The sequence below is a fragment of the Gopherus flavomarginatus genome, chromosome 12 (assembly GCF_025201925.1).
Source record: "Gopherus flavomarginatus isolate rGopFla2 chromosome 12, rGopFla2.mat.asm, whole genome shotgun sequence".
Classification (NCBI taxonomy): Eukaryota; Metazoa; Chordata; order Testudines; family Testudinidae; genus Gopherus; species Gopherus flavomarginatus.
Window position 1 is genome coordinate 15,831,794 of NC_066628.1, and position 27,132 is coordinate 15,858,925.

The window sequence follows — 27,132 nt, forward strand, 5'->3', positions numbered from 1 at the left end:
CAAAGAGATCAGATAGTAAGTTCTATGGTTTCTTTTCTTTGGTATTTGCATGAATTTAAGTGCTGGAGTGCTTTGATTTGTATTCTTTTTGAATAAGGCTGTTTATTCAATATTCTTTTAAGCAATTGACCCTGTATTTTGTCACCTTAATACAGAGAGACCATTTGTATGTATTTTTTCTTTCTTTTTTATATAAAGCTTTCTTTTAAGACCTGTTGGAGTTTTTTTTTACTTCAGGGAAATTGAGTCTGTACTCACCAGGGAATTGGTGGGAGGAAGAAATCAGGGGGAGATCTGTGTGTGTTGGATTTGCTAGCCTGATTTTGCATTCCCTCTGGGTTAAGAGGAAAGTACTTTTGTTTCCAGGACTGGGAACGGAGAGGGGGAGTCACTCTGTTTGGATTCCCAGAGCTTGTGTCTGTGTATCTCTCCAGGAGCACCTGGAGGGGGGAAGGGAAAAAGGATTATTTCCCTTTGTTGTGAGACTCAAGGGATTTGGGTCTTGGGGTCCCCAGGGAAGGTTTTTCCGGGGGACCAGAGTGCCCCAAAACACTCTCATTTTTTGGGTGGTGGCAGCAAGTACCAGGTCCAAGCTGGTAACTAAGCTTGGAGGTTTTCATGCTAACCCCCATATTTTGGACGCTAAGGTCCAAATCTGGGACTAAGGTTATGATACCTGGCCCGAACACCTACTACACCTGGAAAAGGTCTTTGAGTGCATCAGGCAGGCCGGACTAACTGTTAAGGCGAAAAAGTGTCAAATAGGCCGAAACAGAGTAACTTACCTGGGGCACTAGGTGGGTGGAGGAACCATAAACCCCCTACAGGCCAAGGTGGATGCTATCCAAAAGTGGCCTGTCCCAAGGTCCAAGAAGCAGGTCCAATCCTTCTTAGGCTTGGCCGGATACTACAGGCGATTTGTACCACACTACAGCCCAATCGCTGCCCCACTGACCGACCTGACCAAAAAGACCCAGCCAAATGCAGTTAAGTGGACTGATGAGTGTCAAAAGGCCTTTACCCAGCTTAAGGCGACGCTCATGTCTGACCCTGTACTCAGGGCCCCGGATTTTGACAGGCCATTCCTAGTAACCATGGATGCATCTAAGCTTGGTATAGGAGCAGTTCTCATGCAGGAAGCAATGGATCACAACTTCCATCCTATCGTGTTTCTCAGCAAAAAACTGTCTGACAGGAAAAGTCACTGGTCAGTCAGTAAAAAGGAATGCTACGCCATTGTGTACGCCCTGGAAAAGCTACGCCCATATGTTTGGGGACGGCGGTTCCAACTACAAAGTGACCATGCTGCGCTAAAGTAGCTTCATACTGCCAAGGGGAACAACAAGAAACTTCTTCGTTGGAGTTTAGCTCTCCAAGATTTTGATTTTCAAATTCAGCACATCTCAGGAGCTTCTGACAAAGTAGCTAATGCACTCTCCCGTGAGAGTTTCCCACAATCCAGTAGTTAAAAAAGTGTTCTTAAAATGTAGAAGTCTGTTAGTTATATACTTAGTGGTATATGTAAAGGTGCATGTGTTGTATTAATCTGTTTATTTTAAAGTTCTAGACGGAAATCGCCGCCAGTGAGCTTCCCCACTGTCTGCAATTTGAGGGGCGTGTCATTAACAGACAGCTAAGGGTTAATGTCTCTTACACCTGGAAAGAAGTACCGGAAACATCTGACCAGAAGACTAATCAGGAAACCAAGTTTGTTTGTGAGTCCTTTGTTCTGGGGTCTTCTGTCTGACTCTCGGCTATGATAAGTGATTTCTGTTTCCTGCTTTCTAAACTTCTGTTTCCAAGTTGTGAGTACAATATAGTAAGGCAGTAAGGTTTCTATTGTTTTTCTTTTTGTATTTACCTGTCTATAGTTGCTGGAGTGCTTTGAATTGTATTCTTTTTGAATAAGGCTGTTTATTCATATTTCTCTTAAGCAAATGACCCTGTATGTGTCACCTTAATATAGAGAGACCATTTTTATGTATTTTTCTTTCTTTTTATGTAAAGCTTTCTTTTTAAGACCTGTTGGAGTTTTTCTTTAGTGGGGAACTCCAGGGAATTGAGTCTGTACTCACCAGGGAATTGGTGGGAGGAAGAAGTCAGGGGGAAATCTGTGTGTGTTAGATTTACTAGCCTGACTTTGCATTCCCTCTGGGTGAGGGGGGAAGAGAGATTAGCTCTTGGTAATTTTGTTCTCCAGGACTGGGAACGGGGAGGGTGGAGTCCCTCTGTTTAGATTCACGGAGCTTGCTTCTGTGTCTCTCTCCAGGAACACCTGGAGGGGGGAAGGGAAAAGGTTTATTTCCCTTTGTTGTGAGACTCAAGGGATTTGGGTCTTGGGGTCCCCAGGGAAGGTTTTTGGGGGGACCAGAGTGCCCCAAAAGACTCTAATTTTTTGGGTGTTGGCAGCTTTACCAGGTCCAAGCTGGTAACTAAGCTTGGAGGTTTTCATGCTAACCCCCATATTTTGTATGCTAAGGTCCAAATCTGGGACTAGATTTATGATACTAGTCCTACCTGAGAAATAAAGCTATTGGATCCACTATTTATTATAATTAATGATTGAAAAAAATCTATGATATTTTAACAGGGTAAAATACAATAAGATAATTATTTGATATGAGTTGTTTTAACAAATTGCTTAAAAACAAACCCCTGAGAAATCAATACATAAAGAAATTTTTATAAAATTGGCCAGATGCTCAGCTGGTATAAATTGGCCATAGCTCCTCTGAAGTCAGTGGGCCAGATTAAACAGATATGGGGAAAGGAGAGAGAGATTCACATGTGTGAATGACTCTCTGGCCTGGTCCTCAGATCACTCACTGTGGATGTAGGACATCCAGGGTCCAGGCCCCTGTGCTCTAGTGACTCTTTTACTACTTGTCCCAATGACTTTATTGGAGCCACACTGATTTAAAGCAGTTGAGGTTATCACAATGTGGCCATCAGTTACCTGACTTGAGACTGTCTCAAACACAAGTTAGCCACAGTTCTCTGCTCTTGGATTTAAAAAAATATATATATACTTAATTTAAGATCATCAGCACTACTTGAGAAACTTCAATTTACCCAACGTTTTCCCTAGTGCTATTTTCACCTCCTTGTTTTTCAGGCTGTAGATGATGGGGTTTAACATGGGGGTCAAGATGCTGTACTGGATGGAGAATATTTCATCCAGAACCACAGAGGAGACTGAGCTCGGTTTTGTGTACTGGAAAAAGGCTGTCAGGTACCATAAACGAAACCACAACAAGGTGGGAGCTGCAGGTGGAGAAGGCTTTACGCCTGCCCTCCGCAGAGCGTATCCTCAGGATGGTGGACACGATGCAAATGTAGGAGATCAATGTGAGGAGGAAGGAGCTTGACCCAAATATCACAACAGAAATAAGAAGCACCACTTGATTGGTGAGGGTGTCATTGCAGGATCGTTGTAACAGAGAAGGGAGTTCACAACTGAAATGGTTGATTTGATTGGGCCCACAGAAAGGCAATTTGGAGGTAAAAACAGTGTTAAGCAGGGCATGGAAGAAGCCTATTGTCCATGCCCCACTCACTAGCTGAACACAGATCCCTTTACTCATTCTTTCCATGTAACGCAATGGGTCACAGATGGCAGTGTAGCGGTCAGAAGCCATGGCCGAGAGAATGAAAATTTCAGCACCAATAGAGAGGAGGATGAAAAACATCTGGACAATGCAGCCATTGACAGAAATAGTTTTGTGCTCTACTAGGAAGTTCATCAGCATATCAGGCACTGTGACTGAGGAATAGCAGATATCAACAAAGGATAAATGGAAGAGAAAGAAGTACATTGGGGTACTAAGATGAGAATCAGCTCTTATCACCACCATGATCACTATGTTACTGCCCAGAGTGATTAGGTAAATAATTAAAAGCATTGAGAAGAGGAAAATCTGCATCTGTGGGTCACTGGAAAGTTTCCAGAGAATAAATTCGGTCACTGTGGTTTGCTTTTCCATTGATATTTATTTGGGAAAACTGTAACCTGTAAGACCAATAAATAAATATATTTAATTTAACACAACATAAGTGAACTAAATTGGCATGCGGACACTATCTGTTCAGTTGGATGAATGCAAAGAAAGCCCTATTCTATCCTGTGCAATATATATATTTAATTAGATTTTAAGATTTTAAGATTTAAAGAAATAGACAGCAACGAACTGGTTGGAATTTGTGTGTTGTACAGAGACAAAATATGCCAGATAGGGGTCGAATTCCTCTTGCGTAACTGCCACTTTAAGCACCCAAATTGCAGAATCACCCAAATTGCAGAATTCACAAAATCCCTGCCAGGCTAGGACTAAGGGAAAGCTTGATACAGGCCTCACTTAGCATCTCCTGTTTAATCTGTTCCACTGTGATTGAATAATTAAAGTCATTGAAGAAAGGAGACTTGATCTCCTGCATCCAGAGTGAGGGCCTTAACAAGCAGACTATAAAGTCCTTTGCTCACTTGGTGTTTCTCTCTGACCTAATAACTCTTTCATCTGTCCCTCTAACATCAGCACAGATACAACTGTTTTTACTCCAGTTGGGGATCCTGCCCCTTTACTCCAATTACGCTATGGCTGAGTCACACCCACTGGGGATCTGGTCAATTCTATAAGTATCTCTTTGTCTATTACATTTTGCAATTTTTGTACAGCAGTGGTTTTTGACCTTTTTTCATTTGTGGACCCCTAAAAAATTTGAATGGAGGTTCTGAGCCCTTTGAAAATCTTAGACATGGTCTACGTACCTCCAGACCACAGGTTCAAAACCACTGTTCGAGAGTATTTAATATCTATAGTATATAATTGGATTCATCTCTATTATAATATCTACGATTTCGATAATAAATAAATAAATAAATAAACAAACCCCAGGGACCTAGAAATATTGGTTTAAGACCCAGCATATTGTATAGACTGACAACCCAACCAAATAGAGAGAATATAGGCAACTTGGTAATTATTCTGAATGTCATAGAGGGGGCCTCCAAAGATCTTAGCTGTATGACAGGCTCCTCCATTGGCAAGATGTATTATGTGGAAGCAGGTAACCTCAGGTGGATATCATGCAGCTGTCCAAACTATCCAAGGAAACCAGAGATTGTTTTCAACAAAAGAGTGAAAAGGACTCAGTGCAAACCAAGACGTGATCTAAGGTTGGATTTTGGCAAAACCAGAACAGAGAGCCTGGAGAAAAATGAATGCTCCAACACTGGAAGGAAAGAAAAATCGAGAAAATAATGACTGAACATATGCTCACTGGAAAACAGACCTTAATTGCAAAGAGGACTATTTACAGAAATGGAGATTGAAAGGCTGAAAAGAGGGATGAGTCATGTTGACCCACCTGCAAACATTTTGGTAGAAGCAAATAATACAGGATTAACAGAAACCACACACTGAAGAGAAATTGAGGACAAATATGAGTGTAGTAGCTCCCAAAGAAAGTATAGGAAATATGAAGGAGGTATCGATTTATAATATATTATATTTAAGGAGCAGCACACAGCCTGGAGATGAAATATCAGCTAAATGAAAGGATGTGAGAGTTATGAAGGAACAATGTAAGGAGAAGCTCATCACTTAGTGTCATGGACTCGAAAGATTTCCCACAAAGTTCTTAGTATCAAGAGAAGAATCACTTCAGAGACCCTAGGAGATTTTGATCTGATTAATGTTAAAAGCAGAACAGGAAAACTAGAGGGCCAATAAATGATGTGGGAGAGTTCCAGCACTACTGGAAGGAAATCTGGTCTGAGGATGTAATATATAATCAGACAGCAGACTGGATTAAAAAAGTGAGAAAAATTAGAAAGCCACAGCACAGAGGAATACACAAAGACCAAAGAAAGAAAAAGATGAAGTACCGAATAGAATAAAAAATGGAAAGCCACCCAGACCAGATGTGATGCATGGATTCTGCCTGAAATGCCTCACAACATGGATTGATTGTTTGCTTGAACAACTTAATAAATGTCTGAAGAACAGATTTTCAAGATGGATAGTAACAGAGACAACATTCCTGGTACCAAAACAATAAAAGGAGGAGGAGGAAGCGGCTGCAGTAATCTATGAATTATAGACCAAACACGGTTGGTTGACCAACTACATGGAAATTTCTATCACAAATCTGGCAAAGAAAATGTGGATAGACCTAGCTTGCAATGGAATGCTGCCTCCTGAGCAAAATGCTCAGTAAATATGAAAAGGACAAAAGACCAACTCAGGCTTTCCAGGAGGATCACAGAAAAAGTTAGATGGTCTCATCCTTTGTTTTATATCTTTCGTGATCCACGAATGTGGGACTCTGCACATAAGGAAAGTGTCCAAGGTTCAACCAAAAATCGTCTCCTTTCTACAGCAATCTATGCTTAACTGGAACACTTGATTCTACCTAGAAGGGACTCTTCAATGAGGTTCAAATTAAAAGAGAAATATTACAAGGGGATTCCTTAGTACCAGTGCCATTTGTTGTAGCAATGCTGCTGATTCTCCCTCATGAGAATGAATGAAAAGGTGTGTAGAGGAAACAAGGATCCATTGATCTTTGTGATGGTGTATGACAAGTTGGAATCTCTGACATGACCTCTTCATTCAGGATGTCAGGGAGTGAGACATCGATTCTGCCATCCATCTTGCAGTTTTCACTCTCCCCCTCATCCACCTCAGTTCTCTCATTAAAGAGACCTGTATTTGCCTATGAGGACACTCCAATTCTGCTCTCCCACTTGGTTCACTGTGTCGGAGACCATTGCCAAAAGTGAACCTGATCTATGCCTCGCATGAGAAGATGAGGTGTCCTTGGCAATTATGCTGATGGGCATTTTTTCATCACATGCAAGGAAAAGTTAATTATATATATATATATTCTTAGAAATTTAAGCAAATCAAGTTAATGGAGTTAAACTTTAGACCTCAGAGGAGAAAAATGATAACAGAAGATCAGGCTGATGAGAAGCGGGGAAAGAGGGAGCAATTGGACAAGGGCCTTGAGCTCACAGGGCCCCACGGAACATCTGTAACTTGGGTGAAATTGGTGGAGGTGAGGATCCAGATACTGGGATGTATGCTCGAGTGGCCTCAGAGGGAGACTTCTAACCTCAGGAAATCTCCTTTTAACCAGCTGCTCTGCTTATGGCAAAATAACAACTCGCATGTTTAAACAGTAAACTTTAAGGGCCCGATCCATCATGCTTCCTGCTCTTCTGGATGGATTCTCGGGGCTCGATTCATAAAGAAATTAGACATTGGGTTGCTGAGTGTCGCAGCGCCTAAATTTTAGGCACTTGGAAAAATCATTGCCCTTCACAAAGCCTGACCTTGCCCCCCCACCTGCCTACACAATGACAGATGGGAGAGAGAGATACCTAAGAAGGGGATCCACAAAAGCCAGCATGGTAGGCGCGGAGCCAACTAAACCAGCTAATGAGAGATGCTAAGCCAAGAAGTGCTAAGTCCCACCACTCCCAGGGAGTTCAGTGCCTAAAGCCTGATCTACACTGGGTGGGGGAGCAGAGGGGGAGATGGCATATATCTAAGTTATGCATCTTCAGCTACGTGAATAGTCTCATTGCTCTCATTTGTTGGAACTACAGAGAATTGCTAGAGTGCTGACCCAGCCCAATGTTACTGGTAGCTTGTTACATAGAGTGAACTTCAGGGATCTTGTCCCAAGGGGAACAAAACAGCATTTAAACCATTCTCAAGAAATCAGCTTGAATCTTGGAGGCAGCTCAGGAAAGGCTCTTTGTTCCACTACCACAGATAATCTTACACATCTTGAGTGGTTCACTGCTTCGGATAAAGGGTCCAAGGATCACATACATAGACCTATTGGATGTCTTCAGATGCTCTGTTCCGGATGTAGATAGACTAGATAGCGCTGCAACACTAGGTCCCAGTCATTGGAGTGTTCATTCACGAATTTACATATCATGGCCCCCAAAGTTCCATTAAACCTTTCCAGCAGGCCATTGGTTTGATGGTGCTAAGGGGTGGCAACCAAGTGATTCACCCCATGATTTCCAACAGTTCTTTCGTGGTCCCAGCCAGGAAATTAGTCCCTGAATCCGTAAGGATATCGGAGGGCCAACCTACCCTGGAAAAAATGTCTATTAGGGCCTGGCTCACAGTTTTAGCCCTAGTGTTGCTTATAGCCACTGCTTCCGGCCATCGGGTAGCAAAGTCCACCAAAGTCAGTATGTACTGCTTTCCTCTGGGCGTCTGTTTTGGGAAAGGACCCAGAATATTCACAGCTACTCGCTGAAATGGGACCTCTATTATGGGGAGTGTTTGGAGAGGGGCCTTGACCTGGTCTTGGGGCTTTCCCACTCTTTGGCATACCTCACAAGACCGGACATACTTGGCAACATCCTTGCCCATCCCCTCCCAGTGGAAGGACTTCCCTAACCAGTCTTTGGTTCTGTTCACCCCAGCATGGCCACTGGGATGATCATGGGTTAAGCTTAAGAGCTTCCCTCTGTATTTAGTTGGAACCACCAACCATTTTTGTGGATGCCAGTCTTCCCGGTGTCCACCAGAAAGAGTCTCCTTATATAAAAGCCCTAGTTCTATAACAAAATGGGATCGATTAGAAGAGCTGAGAGACAGTGGGGTGCTCTGTGCCGCTGCCCATGCTTTCTGAAGGCTGTCATCTGCTTCCTGCTCAGTCTGGAACTGTTTCCTGGAGGCTGGAGACACCAGTTGTTCCTTAGACTGTGGACTTGGGCTTGGTCCCACGGGAAGTGATGTAGGTGATGGGGTTGTTTTCATGGCTGGTAAACCGCTCTCTGCTGGAGCACCAGGTGGTATTTCAGGCTCTGGCTGAGCCTCTTGGGTATGGTGGTCTTTTGCTTCTGCCAGTTCAGGCTCGCTGGCGCCCTCTGGCGTTGGGGTTAAAGATGAGTTTGCAAGCGCTGGTGTCAGAGCTGGCAATGGTTCTGGTGCTGGTTGCATTTCCAGGTCCAGGTCTGGGACTGGAAGTACTGTGACTGTTGCAGTTGTTGGCAGGGGATCCGGGTCCATTGCCTCTGTCTGGGTCTCTGCTAACACAGACGGGGCCCCTGTGGACGGCTCAGGAACAGGGATGGGTCTGGAAGCTTGCCTGGCTTGGCTGTGTGTAACCATTCCCACCCTCTTGGCCCACTTTGCCTGGTTGGCCAAGTCTTCCCCCAGTAGCATGGGGATGTGATCACTGTTGTAGACTGCAAAAGTACACATTCCTGACCAGCCTTTGTATTGGACAGGCAGTTTAGCTGTAGGCAGGTCTACAGCTTGTGACATGAAGGGGTAAATTGTCACTTGGGCCTTTGGGTTGATGAATTTGGGGTCTACGAAGGATTGGTGGATAGCTGACACTTGTGCCCCCGTGTCTCTCCACGCAATAACCTTCTTTCCGCCCACTCTCATAATTTCCCTTCGCTCCGAGGGCATTTGAGAGGCATCTGGGCCTGGGGATCTTTGGAGTGATGGACATATAACGAACTGCACTGTTGGGGTTCTTGGGGCAGTTGGCCTTTATATGTCCCAATTCATTACACTTGAAGCATCGCCTAGCTGACTGGTCACTGGGCTGAGGTGGGTTACTGGAGATTGGTGAGGTGAGAGAATAGGGAGTCGGTGGCTTTCCTTGAGTTGTAGGTGGGGTCTTGGGTTGCCCTCGGATATAGGGTTTATTGTCGATGTGACACCGGTGATATTCACTCCTTTTGATAGTAGCTTTTTTCTTTCCTGCCACTTCCACCCATCTGGCTCCAATCTCCCCCGCCTCGGTGACAGTTTTGGGCTTCTCATTTAGGATGTACCTTTCTATTTCCTTCGGAACACCCTCTAAGAACTGCTCCAATTGTATTAGGAGGTGCATGTCGTCCAGAGATTTAACATTGGCTCCTGATATCCAGGCATTATAATTCTTTCCAATGTGGTAGGCGTGCCGTGTGAATGACACATCTGGTTTCCACCTTAGGGCTCTGAACCTCAGACGGGTATGCTCAGGTGTTAGACTCATTCTGATTCTGGCATTGATTTGAAAAAGTTTATAATCGTTCATGTTCTCCTTAGGCATTTCAGCCACCACTTCTGCTAAGGGTCCACTGAGCAGTGGCCTCAGCTCTATCATGTGCTGGTCTTCAGAGATGCTGTACCCATGGTAGGTCCTTTCAAAATTTTCTAGGAAGGCCTCAGTGTCATCACCTGCCTTGAAGATGGGAAATTTCTTGGGATGTGGAACAATAACTGGTGAAAGGTTGGTAGGATTGGCTGTGTCCTTCGGTTTAGCCTGTTCTAATTCCAGGGCCTGCTGTTGGGCCTCCCTCTGGAGTTCCAGATCTTTCTCTTTTATCTCCAGCTATCTCCTGTGGGCAGCCTCTCTTTCTCTTTCTCTCTCTCCCCTCTCTCTTTCTTTTATCTCCAGCTCTCTCGTGTGAGCAGCCTCTCTTTCTCTTTCTTTCTCTTCCTTCTCTCTTTCTTTTATCTCCAGCTCTCTCCTGTGGGCAGCTTCTCTTTCTCTTTCTCTCAGCTTCATCTCTTTTTGTTTTATTTCTAGTTCTTGTAGTTTTTTTCCATGTCTCGCTTGTGGTCTGTGTCTTTGATTTGTACCTCTGCATCCAGTTTTGCCCATTCCTGTTTCAGGGTGTCCTTGGTAGTCATGGTTTCTACTCTCCTGTGTTGGGGCGCCCTCTGCTGTTTACTGCCTGAAATGCTGCTTCTCTGTTGCCTCCTTAGGGTTACTTAGCAACAGAGTCTTTTTTTTTAAACTCCTTCTATCTAGCTATTCCCAACAGAGTTAGAAAGAAAAAAAACCATTCATTTGCAAATGTGTTTTGCTGGTGTATGGTGACTCACAACTGGAGTCCCTTTGTTTAACAAAGATCCTTGTTAAACCCTAATGCCTTTGCCTTCAGAGTACTCAGAAGGGAGAGACCAAAAAAAATCTTCCAGACCTTTGCTTTTAAAACAATCTCCTCTAGCCTGCTTTACACACAGCTAGCAGGAAAAGACAAAGAAAAAATCCTACTGGCTTTTGCTTCTAAACCCAAACCTCAGTCTGCCAATTCCCTGGTGGATCCAGACCCAGTCCCCTGGCGTCTCACAAGAATAAAAAAAAACAATCAGGTTCTTAGACAAGAAAAGCTTTTAATTAAAGAAAGAAAAAAAAGTAAAAATTATCTTTGTAAATATATATGTTACAAGGTCTTTCAGCTATAAACACTGGGAATACCCTCCCAGCCTAAGTATACAAGTACAAATTAAAATCCTTTCAGCAAAATAAAATTGAACTCCTTCCAGCCAAATACACATTTGCAAATAAAGAAAACAAACATAAGCATAACTCGCCTTATCTACCTAGTACTCACTATTCTGGACATATAAGAGACTGTATCAAAGAGACTGGAGAGAAACCTGGGTTGCACGTCTGGTCCCTCTGATCCCCCAGAGTGAACAACAACCAAATACTAACAGCACACAGAAAAACTTCCCTCCTTCAAGATTTGAAAGTATCCTGTCCCCTGATTGGTCCTTTGGTCATGTGACAGCGAGGCTCACTGAACTTGTTAACCCTTTACAGTCAAAAGAGACATGAAGTACTCCTGTTCTATTAACCCTTAATTATCTGTTTATGACAAGGCCGGAGAGAAACAGTAAGTGAGCAAAGGATTTTATAGTCTGCTTGTTACGGCACTCACTTTGGATGCAGGAGATCAAATCCCCTTTCTTCAATGACTTCAATTATTTAATCACAGTGGAACAGATACAACAGGAGAGGCTAAGCGAGGCCTACATCAGGCTGTCCCTTAGTCATAGCTTGGCAAGGATTTTGTGAATACCTGTCGGGCCTGATTCTGCAGTTTAGGTGCTTAAAGTGGCAGTTACACAAGAGGACTTCGGCCCCATCCAGCATATTTTGTCTCTGTACAACACACAAATTGCAATCAGTTCGTTGCTGTCTATTTCTCTAAATCTTAAAATCTATTTAAATATCTATATTGTACAGGATAGAATAGGGCTCTCTTTGCATTCATCCAACTGAACAGATAATGTCCACATGTCATTTTAGTTCACTTGTGTTAAATTAAATTTATTTATTCAGTTAGTTGTCTTACAGGTTACAGTTGTCCCAAAATAAATATCAATGGAAAATCAAACCACAGTGAAAGAATTTATTCTCCGGAAACTTTCCAGTGACCAACAGATGCAGATTTTCCTCTTCTCAATGTTTTTAATTATTTACCTAATCACTCTGGGTAGTACATAGTGATCATGGTGGTGATAAGAGCTGATTCTCATCTTAAGACCCCAATGTACTTCTTTCTCTTCCATTTATCCTTTCTTGATATCTGCTATTCCTCAGTCACGGTTCCTAATATGCTGATGAACTTCCTAGTAGAGCACAAAACTATTTCTGTCAATGGCTGCATTGCCCAGATGTTCATTTTTATCCTCTCAGCTTTTGCTGAAATTTTCATTCTCTCAGCAATGGCTTCTGACCGCTACACTGCCATCTGTGACCCATTGCGTTACATGGAAAGAATGAGCAAAGGGATTTGTGTTCAGCTGATGAGTGGGACATTGACAATTGGCTTCTTCCATGCCCTGCTTAACACTGTTTTTATCTCCAAGTTGCGTTTCTGTGGGCCCAATGAAAACAATCATTTCAACTGTGAACTCCCTCCTCTATTACATTGATCCTCCACTGACACGCTCACCAATCAACTGGTGCTTCTTATTTCTGTTGTGATATTTGGGTCAAGATCCTCCTCATGCTGATCTCCTACATTTACATCATGTTCACCATCCGGAGGATACGGTCTGCGGAGGGCAGGCATAAAGCCTTCTCCATCTGCAGCTCCCACCTTATTGTGGTTGGTTTATGGTACCTGACTGCCTTTTTCCAGTACACAAAACCCAGATCAGTCTCCTCTGTGGTTCTGGATGAAATAATCTCCATCCAGTACAGCATCTTGACCTCCATGTTAAACCCCATCATCTACAGCCTGAAAAGCAAGGAGGTGAAAATAGCACTAGGGAAACTGTTGTGGAAATTGAAGTTTCTCAAGTAGTGCTGATGATCTTAAATTAAATATATATCTTTTTTAAATCCAAGAGCAGAGAACTGAGGCTAACTTGTGTTTAAGACATTCTCAAGTCAGGTAACTGACGGTCACATTGTGATAACCTCAGCTGCTTTAAATCAGTGTGGCTTCATTAAAGTCATTGGGACAAGTTGTACAAGAGTCACTGGACCACAGGGGCTTGGACCCTGGGTTTTCTACATCCATAATGAGTGCTCTGAGCACCAGGCCATAAAGTCATTCACGTATTTCTCTTTCTCTCTCCTTTCCCCATATCTGTTTAATCTGGCCCACTGACTTCAGGGGAGCTATGGCCAATTTATACCAGCTGAGCATCTGGCCAATTTTAAAAAATCTCTTTGTCTATTGATTTCTCAGGGTTTTGTTCTTGATTAATTTGTTGAAACAACTGATATTAAATAGCTATCTTATTGTACTTTACCCTACTAAAATCTCATGGATTTTTTTTCAGTAATTAATTATAATAAATAGTGGAGCCAATTGCTTTATTTCCCAGGTAGGACTAGATCCACAAAAGAACTTAGATTTGAACAGGAGAGTAAGAGAGAGACCCTCATGAGCATAACCCATATCCCCATGGTTAGGGCTCTCACATGAGTGGGGAGAGATCCCCTGTTTAAATCCTGTCTCTTTCTCAGGCACTTCAAGCATGGCCCTCCGACATCCCAGGTGATTACCCTGACCATTGAGATAAAAGTTGAGTGGTCTCCTCCATCTAATTCCTTCTTCCTTTCCCCACCTCAGTTTTTTGTTAAAAAATTCCTTCGGTGCAGTTAGAAGTTTCCCACTTGGGAACCCTCTAAACAGAAGGAGGTGTCTTGCTCCAGGGGACACGGAGACTGAATTCTGACAGAGGTGAGGTTCAGAACTCACCCTTCTCCTCATCCTCTCCCATTGGCTAGGGAATCACTTATCATGATGTTAGGACACAGGAACAAATGGTAGACCATCCCAGGTCAGATGGTCCATCACACCAATGGTCCATCTTGCACAATATCCTGTTTCTGACAGAGGCCAGTACCAGATTCTTCAAAGGGAAAAATGAACAGAACAGGCAATTATTGAGTGATCCATCCCCTGTTGTCCAGTCCCAGCTTCTGGCAGTCAGAGGTTTAGAGACATCCGGAGCAGAGGGTTGCCTCCCTGGCCATCTAGACTAAAAACCATTCATGGACCTATCCTACATGAATTTATCTAATTCTTTTTTTTTAACTGTCTTCAGCAGAAGAAAAAGGGAATAAGTGAAGTTAAAATGAAAGCCTGATTTAATATTTTACATTTCAAATGCTTTAACTGTTTTGCCGCCTTGTTTGTATCTTTAATAAAAAGTTATAAAAATGGGATTTTTAATGGTATGTTTGCCAAGATACTAAGAAGAGTGACGTCTCTGCATACCAAACTCTGAACCTTGTTTAAAACAGTTTAATGTGGGACATTGACTGAGTTATATGGACACTTTTGGCCTGTCAACAGATTCAAATTAATATACAGAAACTACTTTGGGATCTTTGTGGGTCACAGATGTTGCTGAAGAGAACTGCTCAATTCTGACACTCTGTGTGGTGGGAACATAAGAACTAAGTCCATACTGACGGCCATATCTAGCTCAGTATCCTGTTTCTGGCAGTGACTAGAACCAGATGATCAGAAAGTTTCACAGTAGAGAGCTGTGGTATATTCAGCTCCTCACAGTAGAATTGTATATAAATAGATATTGGCTTAATGTCTAAAACATGTTTAATATCCCTTTAGAATATGTTTTCATAATTAATTATAATCCAAAATATTTGTATCTAAACCTTTTCTGAATTTTGCTACATTAAGATAAAAAATGTAATGTGTAGGAAAAAAAGTTCCACTGTCTAATTTTGTCATCTTCATGCCATCAGTACATGCAAAGAACACCCTCCCAAGAGTCGCTAGGTCCAAACCATAACCCTCACCTAGTGAAAATCCTACAGAAAGAAAGAGAGGAGGTCTCCACTAAATGGGCTTCTTCGTTTCTCTGTTTTTGTGAATCTCGTCTGATCTAGAGACATAACACTGCATGCACTTGAATGTTTAGACTAAATGGACATACTCCTACAGCCTGTCAGCATTCAGACCTCCAGCTGAGGCTTACAAACCTTCCCTGTGATCCCTGTGACGTTGCAGTCTATATGATTTTATAAAAATATTCTAATGGGTGAATATCAAGTAATTGGAATATGCTCCATGGAAAAAGTATTAGCACAAAGCTTATTGTCTACTGAGTATGGTCAGCGTATTTGTATAAAGGTATCACTCTTGTATCTGAAACTAGAAATATGAAATATAACTCTGAGGGCCTATTGTAATTATGCAAAGTGTGGGCCATTAATGGTGATTTGGAATCTTAGTGATTCCCATTAACCAGGACAATTGACTGTAGATGGCTCTATTTGTAGGGAAGCCTTCTTGTGAGCCAGGCTGGGAGGAATGAAGGCTTGAGGTTCTACAGTGACATGGGATAATGGCACATGAACTGGAATCCATCTTTAACCTGGTGTTCTTCCATTGTGAGGAGGGAAGGGAACCCAGAGGGACAAAGGATTCCTGACTTATGCAAAAGATATATAAATGGATGGAACAGGAAAAAGTGGAGCCATCATGAAGAATCTCCTAGCTACCACATGAGCTGGATCAAGAGCTGTACCAGGGGAAAGAATTGTGCCCAGGCTAGGAAGGTGTCCAGTCTGTGGAAAAAACTTCCTGAAGTGTCTCTGAGGATGAGATTATCTGCATTCAGTTTGATTAGACATAGATTTGTGGGTTTTATTTTATTTTGCTTGGTGCTTTTGTTTTGTCTGTTACTACAAGGAACCACTTAAATCCTACAGTCTGTATTTAATAAACTCACTTTTTACTTATTAATTAACTCAGAGAAAGTGTTAATGTCTGGGTGGGCAAACAGCCATGCATATCTCTCTATCGGTGTTATAGAGGGTGAACAATTATGAGTTTACCTTTTATAAGCTTTATACAGGGTAAAATGGATTTATTTGCATTTAGACTCCTTTGGGAGTTGGGCATCTGAGTGTTAAAGGCAGGAACACTTCTGTAAGCTGCTTTCATGTAGACCTGCAGCTTTGGGGCAAATAATTCAGACCCTGGGTCTGTGTTTGAGTAGACGGGCATGTCTGGCTCAGCAAGACAGGGTGCTGTGGTCCCAGGCTGGCGAGGAAGACAGAGGTAGAAGTAGTCTTGGCACATCAGGTGGCAGCTACCAGAGGGTTTCTGTCATCTAACCCATCATAGTCCCAAACCTGCAGACAGATTTACACTCATGCTAATAGTCAGTACTCACACTTAATTTCAATAACATTATTCATGTTTACAACATTCACAGGAGTAAAAGCTTTTGCTGGACTGGGTGTTATATGCCTATTTATATGAGCATTTGTATTTTCACTAAACCTACCAAATTGAAAAGTGAGATCTGCAAGATGTTAATTAGGCCTGCACTTTCAGAGGACTCTGAATTCTGGGCACTGAGGAACAGACAGGAGCAGATCTTGAATACAATGGAAATGAAAATGTAAAGAGGGATTCTTGGAGTTACATGGATGGAGCATGTTTGGAATGAATGAAGTAAGAGAAATGTGAAGATGGTAAAAGTTATAGAAAAGCTGAGAGAGTCCAGGAATAGATGGTTTGGCCATGTGAAAAAAAAATCAGAAGACTATGTAGGAAACAGGGAGTTCAACTTAGAAATGGAGGGTAACGGAAGGATTGGCAGACTCAGAACTAGATGAATGGATGTCATATGATTAGCTGCAGAGTTTCCAAAGAACAGCATTCAAGACAGACTGGAATGGAAAAGAAGGACGCAAATATTCAACCTGATATAAGTGGAAGTAAGACTGAAAGAAGATGGGAGTTGAGTAAGCACAGCAAGATGTTCAGACACTATATTGCAAGAGTTGCCTTGTGACAGATATGACAAGGTCTTGTAACATCCACGACAAACCTGACTGAATTATGTTTCATCTCTTTGGAGTTCATTCTATTAAAAATGCAAATGTTTGTGTACTGTTGCCGGATTGTGTGTCACTTCTTTAAATGGAAGGCAATTGCTGGAAGATATTGGGGACTTCAAAGGACTTTTGGGGATAATACATGAGAAGTTGATTTTCAAGGAAATTTATGGAGGTGAAGATTGTGCAAATGACCCACCTAGAATCCATTCTTTTGAAGCTACACTTTGAGCAGATAGCCTTTCTCTGGCTGATTACCTAGTCAAGGTCTCTTTAAAGAGCCAAACTGGAGAAATCAATGACTCAGAGTCAGGCAATGACCTTGGTCTGAGCTGAGATGTAATGAACTGGAAACCAGAGGAAAACCCTTTGGTACTTGTTGGACAGCTCCTAAAAGAGCCCTGCACACATACTTAATCTCATACTTCACTAGAAGCTAAAGTAGTTTGGCTTCTCTCTTAAATTGCAGGGACAGAATCTGTCTGATTTTCATTCTCTTGGTCTGCTCAGAACCTCCTGTGTGTCTGTGTATGCTTCCCTCAATGTGACCCAGCCTGCTCAAACTGGTTCCAGTGCTCTCCAAGTACTGAAGGCTACAACCTTTAACACATTGACTCTTAATGTCCATTAAGACTGTGTCTACAGTATGAGCTAGAGGTGAGATTCATAGTTCTTGTAGCTAGCATTCCAAAATTAGCAGTGTAGCAGTAGTATCCTGGGCAGCAATGAGTGGAGGCACAGACTAGTTTCACTGAATGGAAACCAGCCTGAACCCAATGTGAAGGTATTTGGCACGCCTAACCCATGCCAACGTACGCCACGTCCTATACTACAACGTCTACATTACTATTTTGAGTCAGCTGCCGCAATGAGACCTACCGTGAATATGTTTGCTTGAGCTGGAAATCACACCCCTAGCTGACTGTGTAGACACACACGAAATGTAAAGTTTTAGGCAAGTATTGGAAAGAGCCTCTTCCCCTACAGCCCAGATAGACCCCTTTGGGGTGAAATATCCTTTCCATTATATGGTACTAAAAGCATAACAGTAGCAGAGAGAGAGAAAATGTTACTGAAAAACTACACGAGTGACCAAAGGATGGTACCATTGTGTTTATAGAATTTACACCTGGGTTTGACTTACTGCATCAATCGGTGCTGTGGATATGGCTTCACCAGTGTGCTACATAGAGGAACAATACCATGGTACATTGATTTGTTTGAGGGTCAACAGTTGTATTGCAGACTGGCGTTGTGTAGAATCAGACATGCATCAGTTATGCTTTCAGGTATGCTTTAGAGTATTTAATGATGTAATAGACTATTGGATGATGTGACGGGATGCAACCTGAGACCGTGGAACTGCTGTGCCCTCTCAATACACCAGCCTGGGGTGTGTCTGAAAATGCTCTGCTACTGACAAGCAGCAAACCTCTCTCCAGGTGCTGTTATCACTCAGTCCAGCAGCATGTGAAGTCCCACATCCAGCTAGATTGCGTGAATGCTCTCAGAGCCACTCATGAAATCTCAGAGAGAAAGGCACCAACCAGATCCTCCCAGCCTTGTACCTCAGGGATATACTGTCTTGCACTGCTCAAAATCATGTCTCGAACAATACAAATGTATTAATTGATCTGACACTTCTTTAAGGGGAGTGGACATGGACAGCCTTTGCAACCTGAGTGCATTTACCAAACACTTCAGACAAATTCACTAATAAGAATAAACATAAAAGTAAGTTTACTAACTGCAAAAGATAGATTTTAAGTGATTACAAGTAGTAAGCACATAGATCAAAGTTAGTTTAAGTAATACAATAAAATCGCAGTCTGGGTTCTAATAACTGAACAAGATTTGAATCAAGCAATGTCTCACCCTGATAGATCATACAAATAGTTCTTTAGTATGCAGGCTAGAAATCCTTTCAGCCTGGGACCCTCTCCCCTGTTCTTAGTCTTTGTTTTTCAGATGTTCCTTCAGGTGTTGAGTTGTAGGGGGAGAGAGAACAAGTCATGATGTCACTCTCCTTCTTTTTTAGCTTCCTCCAGTGGGTGGAGTTTTACAGTTTCAAACACAGCCCCCACTGAATTGGTGAAAAAATACACTTTACAAGATGGAGTCAGGGTCACATGAGCGAGTCACATGCCCTTACATACTTTGATGACTCCACAATAGCAGCCATCCCCCATACTTCAGCTAGAAAGTTTACAGGAAGGCCTCTCAGGCGGGAACAGGTTTCTTCTATGGTCAATTGTGAGAGTTAAGTGTTCACTAATGGGCCATTAACTTGAATAGTCCGTTCACAATGTGTTGGCCAGACAAGATGTAAATACCTGATGGGTGTCACCCCCAGTAGCAAACATCTTAAATACTGGTACCTACTTAATATTCATAACTGTAGATGCAAAGATAATACATGCATACACACAGGATGATCATACTTGATAGACTGTAGCTTTTTCATTACTACCTTACATGATCTACTTTGTACAAAATATATCATAAGTCTATGGCAGTGAGACTATGCGGGGGCAGGATCTTGCTTTAAGACACAGAGTGTCACAGACTGATTGAGGCCTAGGTAGGAGGTGTATTATTTAGAGATTCATCTTGAGTAGATCTTGAATATGAAGTTGGTATTGCCTTACTCGGAATGACTACTGACTAACAGTTAAGAAAATTAACATAATCTATTATGATAAAACCAAAGTCATTAATGCTTCCTATAAAATGGAAAGGAATGGCCTGGCGCTGTGCGTGTACATGCCAATGGCTTTGAATAGGTGAATAGTTTTACCTATCTGTGTAGCGGGTTGATAGCAGGAGGTTCTATAGCTGAAGGAGTCACACGTATGATCAGTCTTGCATCGGTGTCATTTCAGCGTCTTCAAATGCCTCAGTTTGGGTGGCAGAATGTCTATGAGACAGCTAAGAGATGAGTGTTCAATGTAGTAGCCATGGCAAGTCTGTTATATGGAGCAGAAATATATCCATTAACAATAGCTGAGGAGGAAACTAGACAGTTTTCAGTGTCAAAAATATAGCAGATTCTTAACATCTGTTGGTTTGTGGGACAGGATCCCTGGGCTGCAACCTGGGACTATGGGACTGATGTGCCCCCTGAATTCACTAGCCTGCATTGTATCTCACAGTGCTCTGCTAGTGAAAGGCATCAAATCCCTCCAGGTGCTGTTATCACTCAGTCCAGCAGCATGTGGAGCCTCATGTCCAGCTAGATTGCATAAATGCTCCCATAGCAACTTACAAAACACACAGAGAAAGGCACCAGCCAAATCCCACCCTGCTCCCAGCCTTGTACTTCAGGAATATAGTCTTGCATTGGTCAAGATCCATTCTTGAGCAATGCAAGTTTATTAATTAGTTTGCCACTTCTTCAGGGGAAAGTGGCTATACACCAGCCTTTGTAACCTGAGCAGATTTACCAAACAATTCAGACAAACACACTGGTAGGGATGAACATAAAAATAAGTTTGACTACAAAAGGTAGAATATAAGTGATAGACAAAAATTCAGAGAAGTTACCAAAAGAAAATAAAAGATAAGCACACTGTCTAAATTCTCAACCTTATTTGACTTGGGCAATATCTAGTTCAAGCAGTTTTTTCTCACCCCACTGTATATTGCAGGTTGGTTACAGGATACACTGGCCTTCCGTATTAGGCCTGAGACTGGTCTCCTCAGCTCCAGCATTCTCGTTGCCTTCAGCATAGGTGTGGGGGAGAGGAAAAGGGGGCATCGTGCTTTGTCTTATGTTCTACTTTGTACTCTTAGTCCATGTACTTGGAAAAAACAAAATCCAGACATGGCTGGGGCATTGATGAGTCACAGATGTGGTCTTGTGCAGATAAGTAATTGAATTGTACCTCCCTTGTTGGACAATAGTTGTTGATGGCCAATTTCAAACACCCCTGGGCACTTGGTCATCTTCCTTGTTGTTGTCTCTGGGGAAACTAGGATCTGGATTACTCCCAAATTTACAGCATATTTCAATGATAACCATTGAGCATAATCTCATAACTTCATATGCACTCAAGATATACTTCTTTAAGTAGAACAGTGGGTTTCAGCAGTCACAACCTTTTCCATTATACCTTACATGGCAAGCCTTATATGAAATATCACAACTAGATACAAATGATAAAGCTAGGGATTACAGAGCGCTCCCTCAAAGTACAGTGTCACAGATTGATTTTGTCACAAACGAGGACATAGTTAGATGATCCCAGCTAGTTGCAGTCTTGCATCAGTTGAGAAGAAGATGGCTGCAATGGTGGGGTCATGTCCAATGTACAGAAGAAGGTACACTTCTTTACTGAAGGCTTATTAATCTGAGGTCAAAGGAAGAAGAGCATAAAGGTGACCATGAATAAGATTGGAAGATGCAATTTTGCTGAATTTAAGAAACCTAAATCCTCCCATACTAACTCTTGCGGAAGCAAGAAAACTTGCAAGGGTGAATCTAAGATGAAATCCATTCTACATGCCAGTATGGCTGCATTCTAGTGATGTATCTAGTATCTGCTGTTGCTGATGTGCTGCTGATTTCTACAATGTGAACAGCTTCATCAGGAGAGCCTGAGAAAGCCCTACGTTAAATACAATATAGCCCACAGATTAGAGCACTTTCCTGACAAATGGGATCCCTAACCTCAAAGCTCTTCACCACAGCACAGAGGTGAGAAGCAAATGAGTTTCCCCCACATCCAAGTACCCCAACCAATAGCTTAAAGGTATAGGGGATGCTTCCTTATTCTGGATTGTCAAATTAGACTTTCTTTTTCTAAGCATGAAAATATTTCATGAATAGGTGTCAAATTTACAAACAGCACAGGGTCAAGCAATACTGCTTGGGGGGGTTTGTTTGTTTGTTTGTTTGTTTTTGTTTCCCCCACTCTTACTCTCATCTCCTACTTTTTCCCCAACATGTCACGCAGTCTATTTGCTCCATTCACATTATAGCTGGCATCGTCAATGGAGCATATGGGAGATTAAATGGTTTGCTGTTTGGAGGTCTAGCTCCTAGGGCACTTTTAAAATCCAAACCTGTCACTGAGATTGGATACCTAAATCCAATAGGCTCCTTTGGCAATCCCACCCTCAGTACTCTCTGCTGCTTAAGGACTGGCCCAGCTCAGTTTTACAGGTAGCTTATTTCAGAGAGGGATCTGCAGGGATCCCAAGGGAACAAGACAGCATTTAAACAACTTTTGAAAATCAGTTCTTAGTCTTGGAGTCAGATGAGGAAAGGCTCTTTACTCCAGATAGTTACATCTGACAAGGTAGGGTTATCCCTGGGAGTGGAGCAGAGAAGAGTAGATATCCTGACATTTTGTTTTGCAGAGTCAGATAGAGAGACTAGACAGACAAACCAGTAAGTAGGTAGGTAAACAAACTAAGACAACAGAAAGAGAAAACCACAGGTCAGAAGGATCTCACCATTTTTATGATCCACATTTAAAAGGCAGGTGAGTTGATGAATATTTTTATTCCTTTCTAATCTTATTTTATCCTTTCCTTTACACATGACCAGATTCTTCCCCCCCAATCTTATCTAAGTTGCGTTTCTCAACCTGGTCCCATTGATTTCTGCCTGGATGCAGCAGTCTGCTCTTAGAGGTAAGGTAGATGAGGTAATACTTTTTATTGGACCAGCTTCAGTTGGTGAGAGAGACAAGTTTTTGAGCCAGACAGAGTTATTCTCTCTCACCAACTGAAGTTGGTCCAATAAAAGGTATTATCTCACCCTTCCCTTGTTTCTCAAATATCCTGGGACAGAGACAGCTACAACTCCACTGCATGCTCACGCTGAATGAGTTGCAACACAGAGGTTGTGGCTGGGACCCCAGCTACTACTGGAATTACTCATCTCTCTCTCTCTCTCTTTATGAACACAGCACTGAGAAAAAGGAGTTCATTTGGTGCATGTTAGCTGTAGTTTCTTTTTTTGGAGAGTTTGTGTGTGTTTTATGGGGAGGTTCGGGGTAGGGCATTCTCTGGAGAAGACACTTAATTTTAATAAGAGTGTAAGTATGGCCATATTTGGTCAGAAGAATGGTCCTTATATCCAGTACCCTGTCCTCCATCAGTGGCCAGTGTCAGATGTTTTAGAAGCAGTGAACAGAATAGAGCAATTTGTTGAGTGATCCATCCTCTCTTGTCCAGTTCCAGCTTCTAGCTACCAGAGGTTTGTGGATTCACCAAGAGTGGGGATGAGACCCTAACTATCTTGGCTAATAGCTGTTGATGGACCTATCCTCCATGCAATTATGTATTTCTTTTTGTACCCAGTTATACTTTTGGCCTTCACAATGTCCCCTGGAAACAAGTTCTACAGCTTGTCTGTGCATTGTGTGAAGAAATCTTTCCTTTCATTTGTATTAAACCTGATGCCTATTAATTTCAGCGGATGACTCCTGGTTCATGTGTTTTGTGAAGATGTAAATAACACTATCTTATGCACTTTCTCCATACCATTCATGATTTCATATCCACTCTTACTCCCCTTTTTTCCAAGCCAAACAGTCCCAGTCTATTTAATCTCTTCTCATATGGAAGCTGTTCCATACCCATAATAATTTTTGTTGTCCTTCTGTGTACTTTTTCCAGTTCAGATATATCTTTTTTTGAGATGGAGTGACCAGAACTGCATGCAGTATTCATGGTGTAGGTGTACCATGAATTTATATAGTGGCATTATGATATTGTCTGTCTTCTCATCTGTCCCTTACCTAATGGTGCCTAACATTCTGTTAATTTTCTTGACTGCTGCTGCACATTGAGCAAATCTTCTCAGAGAACTATCCATGGTGACTCCAAGATCTTTCTTGAATGGTAACAGCTAATTTAGACCCCATCATGTTGTGTGCATAGCTGGGATTATGTTTTCCAATGTGCTTTACTTTGCATTTATCAGCATTGAATTTCATCTGCCATTTTCTTGCTCAGTCACTCAGTTTTTTGAGATCCCTTTTGTAACTCTTCTTAGTCTGTTTTGGATTTAATTATCTTGAAAAATTTTGTATAGTGTGTAAATTTTTCCACTTTACTGTTTACTCCTTTTCTTACATCATTTATTAATATGTTAAACAACAATGGCTCTAGTTCTGATTCTTGAGAGACTAGCTATTTACTTGTCTCCATTCAGAAATTTCCCTTTGCACAGAATTTGACTATGCTGAAAACTAGGTTCTAGTACAAGTTTCATCTCTTTACTTAGATATTTGCCTCATGGGCTGATAATGGAGGAAAGATTTAGTTTCTCTATAAGGTCATATGAGGACAAACATATATTGGATATTGGAGACAACATTGGCTTCATTCCCATTTCCATTAAAAATTGATGTCAAAATAGCTACTCACTTTCATGAGGGCAGGATAGACCCTTGTATATATGTGAAGCCTGACTTTCAGATGTGCAGAACAAAGAGCTAAAGTCCCATTCAGTCAGATTTTCAAAGGTGTTTAAATGACTTAATAACAGAAGTCCCACTAATTTTCTAATGTGCTTTTTTCAAAAATATGTCACTGTGACTAGAGAATGTTTTCCAGGCACACTCATATCTTTTTCTTGAAAAATCCTAGCAATTTCAATCATTTCTCCTCATCAGACACTTGAAGTAGGGGTCTCCCATATCCGAGATGAGCACTATAACCACTGGGATAAAAGTTATGGTGGAGCTCCTCTTCTTAATTCCCTCTCCATGTTGGACAAAAACAAATGTATATAACTGGCCATGAACAAATGCAGGCTGGAAATTAGAAGAAGGTTTCTCACCAACAGAGGGGTGAGATTCTGGAACAACCTTCCAACAGGAGCTGTAGGGACACACAATTTAATTAGTTTTAAGAGAGAGCTGGATAAATTTATGAGTGCAACTGTATGATTGCATTTCCTGAGAATTTGGGGGGCATGGCTTAGCAGCCCTGGGCTTCACTTTTGGTTTATGTCTTAGGTTCCTAAAGCTCATGCTTCAGGGTTTACATCCTCTGGGAATGTATTCTGGGAGCGTTTTTATTTTGGGGGATTTTTTTGTCTCCTTTGTCTGAAGCATCAGGGATGGCCACAGTTGGAGATGAGATCTTTGATGGGGTGGGCCTGGCCTCTGAGTTGGGACCAAGCATTTTCTCTCTCAAATGTTTACCAAATAGTTCTTGCTCACATAATCAGAGACTAATTAATACTTGACTTTCTCCTGGCATAGTTCATTTCAGTTATGACTGTTTCTTTTTTTTACTCTATTTTATTTACTTTCATATGTTTTTTTAAATTTTTAATTTTTTTAATTTTCAATTTTTGAAATTTTTTCTTTTATTATATTTATATTTTTATTGTATTCTATTTTATATTTTAATTATATGTTTATAGTTTTATTTTTATCATGTATATTGTAATCTTTTTTAGTATTTTATTTCTTTTTAATTTATTTTATAATTTTGATGTATTTGTAAAAGTAAATGTCACTGAAAATGTCACATCCCAGTAGAAAGTTCTGATTTTGATAAATCAACATTTCCATCAGAAAATTTTCAATCAGAATCCAACTGAGTGCTCTAGCCAACGTGTGGGCTTTAGCTAGAATCCCAGTTTATGTATTGCATTATTATCTCTTATCCAGATTATCCCCAGTAATAAGTTTTAATTATCCAAACTGAGTGCTTGACCATATAAAGAGACTGGGAATTTTCTCTGTAAATGGCTCTATGGCCATCTCTGTGGCTGATGACTGCAATGATGATGGGGATGTGAGATGCTTCCATTTGCCTGATTACCACTAAGGTCAGGCACACAGAATACCCTATGTGATGCTCTAGGCAGAGGAAAACTGTTTGAGATGCCCTCATCCAAACCCCCAACTTCCTGTCCCTAAATCCCTCACACTCTAGACCGTAACCCCAGAAGTCACTGCCTCATCCCTGTATTCAGAGCCTATGTAATCAATACCAAGAAGATCATTCAATTTTCAGAATGTTACTAAGCAGCCTGAATCAACAATATCCCTTATTGGAGAAATTCAAAAGTTAATATGCAATGATCACAAAGCAGCCTAAAAACTGATCTACGTGGTACAACACAAATGAAATCAAAGGATAACCACCTGAAAAGGCTTAGTAGGTGACGGTTTGGACTGGCATAACCTCACTCATGGAGAGTTGGTTTCTGTTTGGGACAACGGAAGCTTCTGAAGTCCAAACCAAGCTGATTCACAGCAAGCAAAATTGTGGGGTGTTTTACCAGCCCAAAGGAGGCTGTGAGAATTCAGGGAATCCAATGCCTACAACTTCATTTGCCAGACTCCTCCTGGCAGTGATATAACAAGGGTAAGATGAGTGAGGCGCTTGCCTTGGGCGAGGAAGGTGAGGGGCACAGAAAGTCTCTTCTTTGGCAGCAATTCAACAGCAAGTACTTCCCTCCGAGAGGGACTGAGGGATGCACAGCCATATTGTCACTGGTCGTCGGCAAGGGAGAGGGGCTACACTTTCTGCTCTTTGGCAGAAATTCGGCGACGGGTCCCCTAGTCCCTCTTGGAGGGAAGGACATGCCACTGAATTGCTGCCAAAGAATGGCACAATTCCTCCCAGAGGAACCTGCTGCCAAAGAGCCAAAAATACTGCCTCTGCTCCTTGCTTTGTGATCAAGAATCCCTAGATACAGCTCTGTCTCCTGGTGATTTGGTTTTCCCACTACACACCACTAGTATCAGCTTTTGGGAGCAGAATGAAGGGAGCAAAGCTTATTCTGTTGCCAATCAGAATAAAATAAGGTTTTCACACAAATGTGAGCTTGCCTTAGCAGCGAGTTTATCTCAGTTTTTCTCATTCATTTTCAGGTGTCATAAGACTCCACCATATGACTCCAAGCCCCCAGCCTATGTGCTCAGCCCAGTATTTCTGTAGGTGACCTGAAGGAGAGGGAGCATTTGAACATTAATGCATTTACATTAATAATGTGATACTGACATTTAATAAATGCCATTCTTGTTCTCTTGTAGAGGATGGTTCATTTCTGCC

General features: G+C 41.8%; 2 pseudogenes; one reads left to right on the forward strand and one right to left on the reverse strand.

The window, feature by feature from the left end:
* Window positions 1-3,049: 3,049 nt before the first annotated feature.
* LOC127032848 (olfactory receptor 5V1-like) lies at window positions 3,050-3,983 on the reverse strand (annotated as a pseudogene).
* An 8,164-nt stretch (window positions 3,984-12,147) lies between these two features.
* On the forward strand, window positions 12,148-13,075 carry LOC127032849 (olfactory receptor 5M10-like; annotated as a pseudogene).
* The last annotated feature ends 14,057 nt before the right edge of the window (window positions 13,076-27,132 follow it).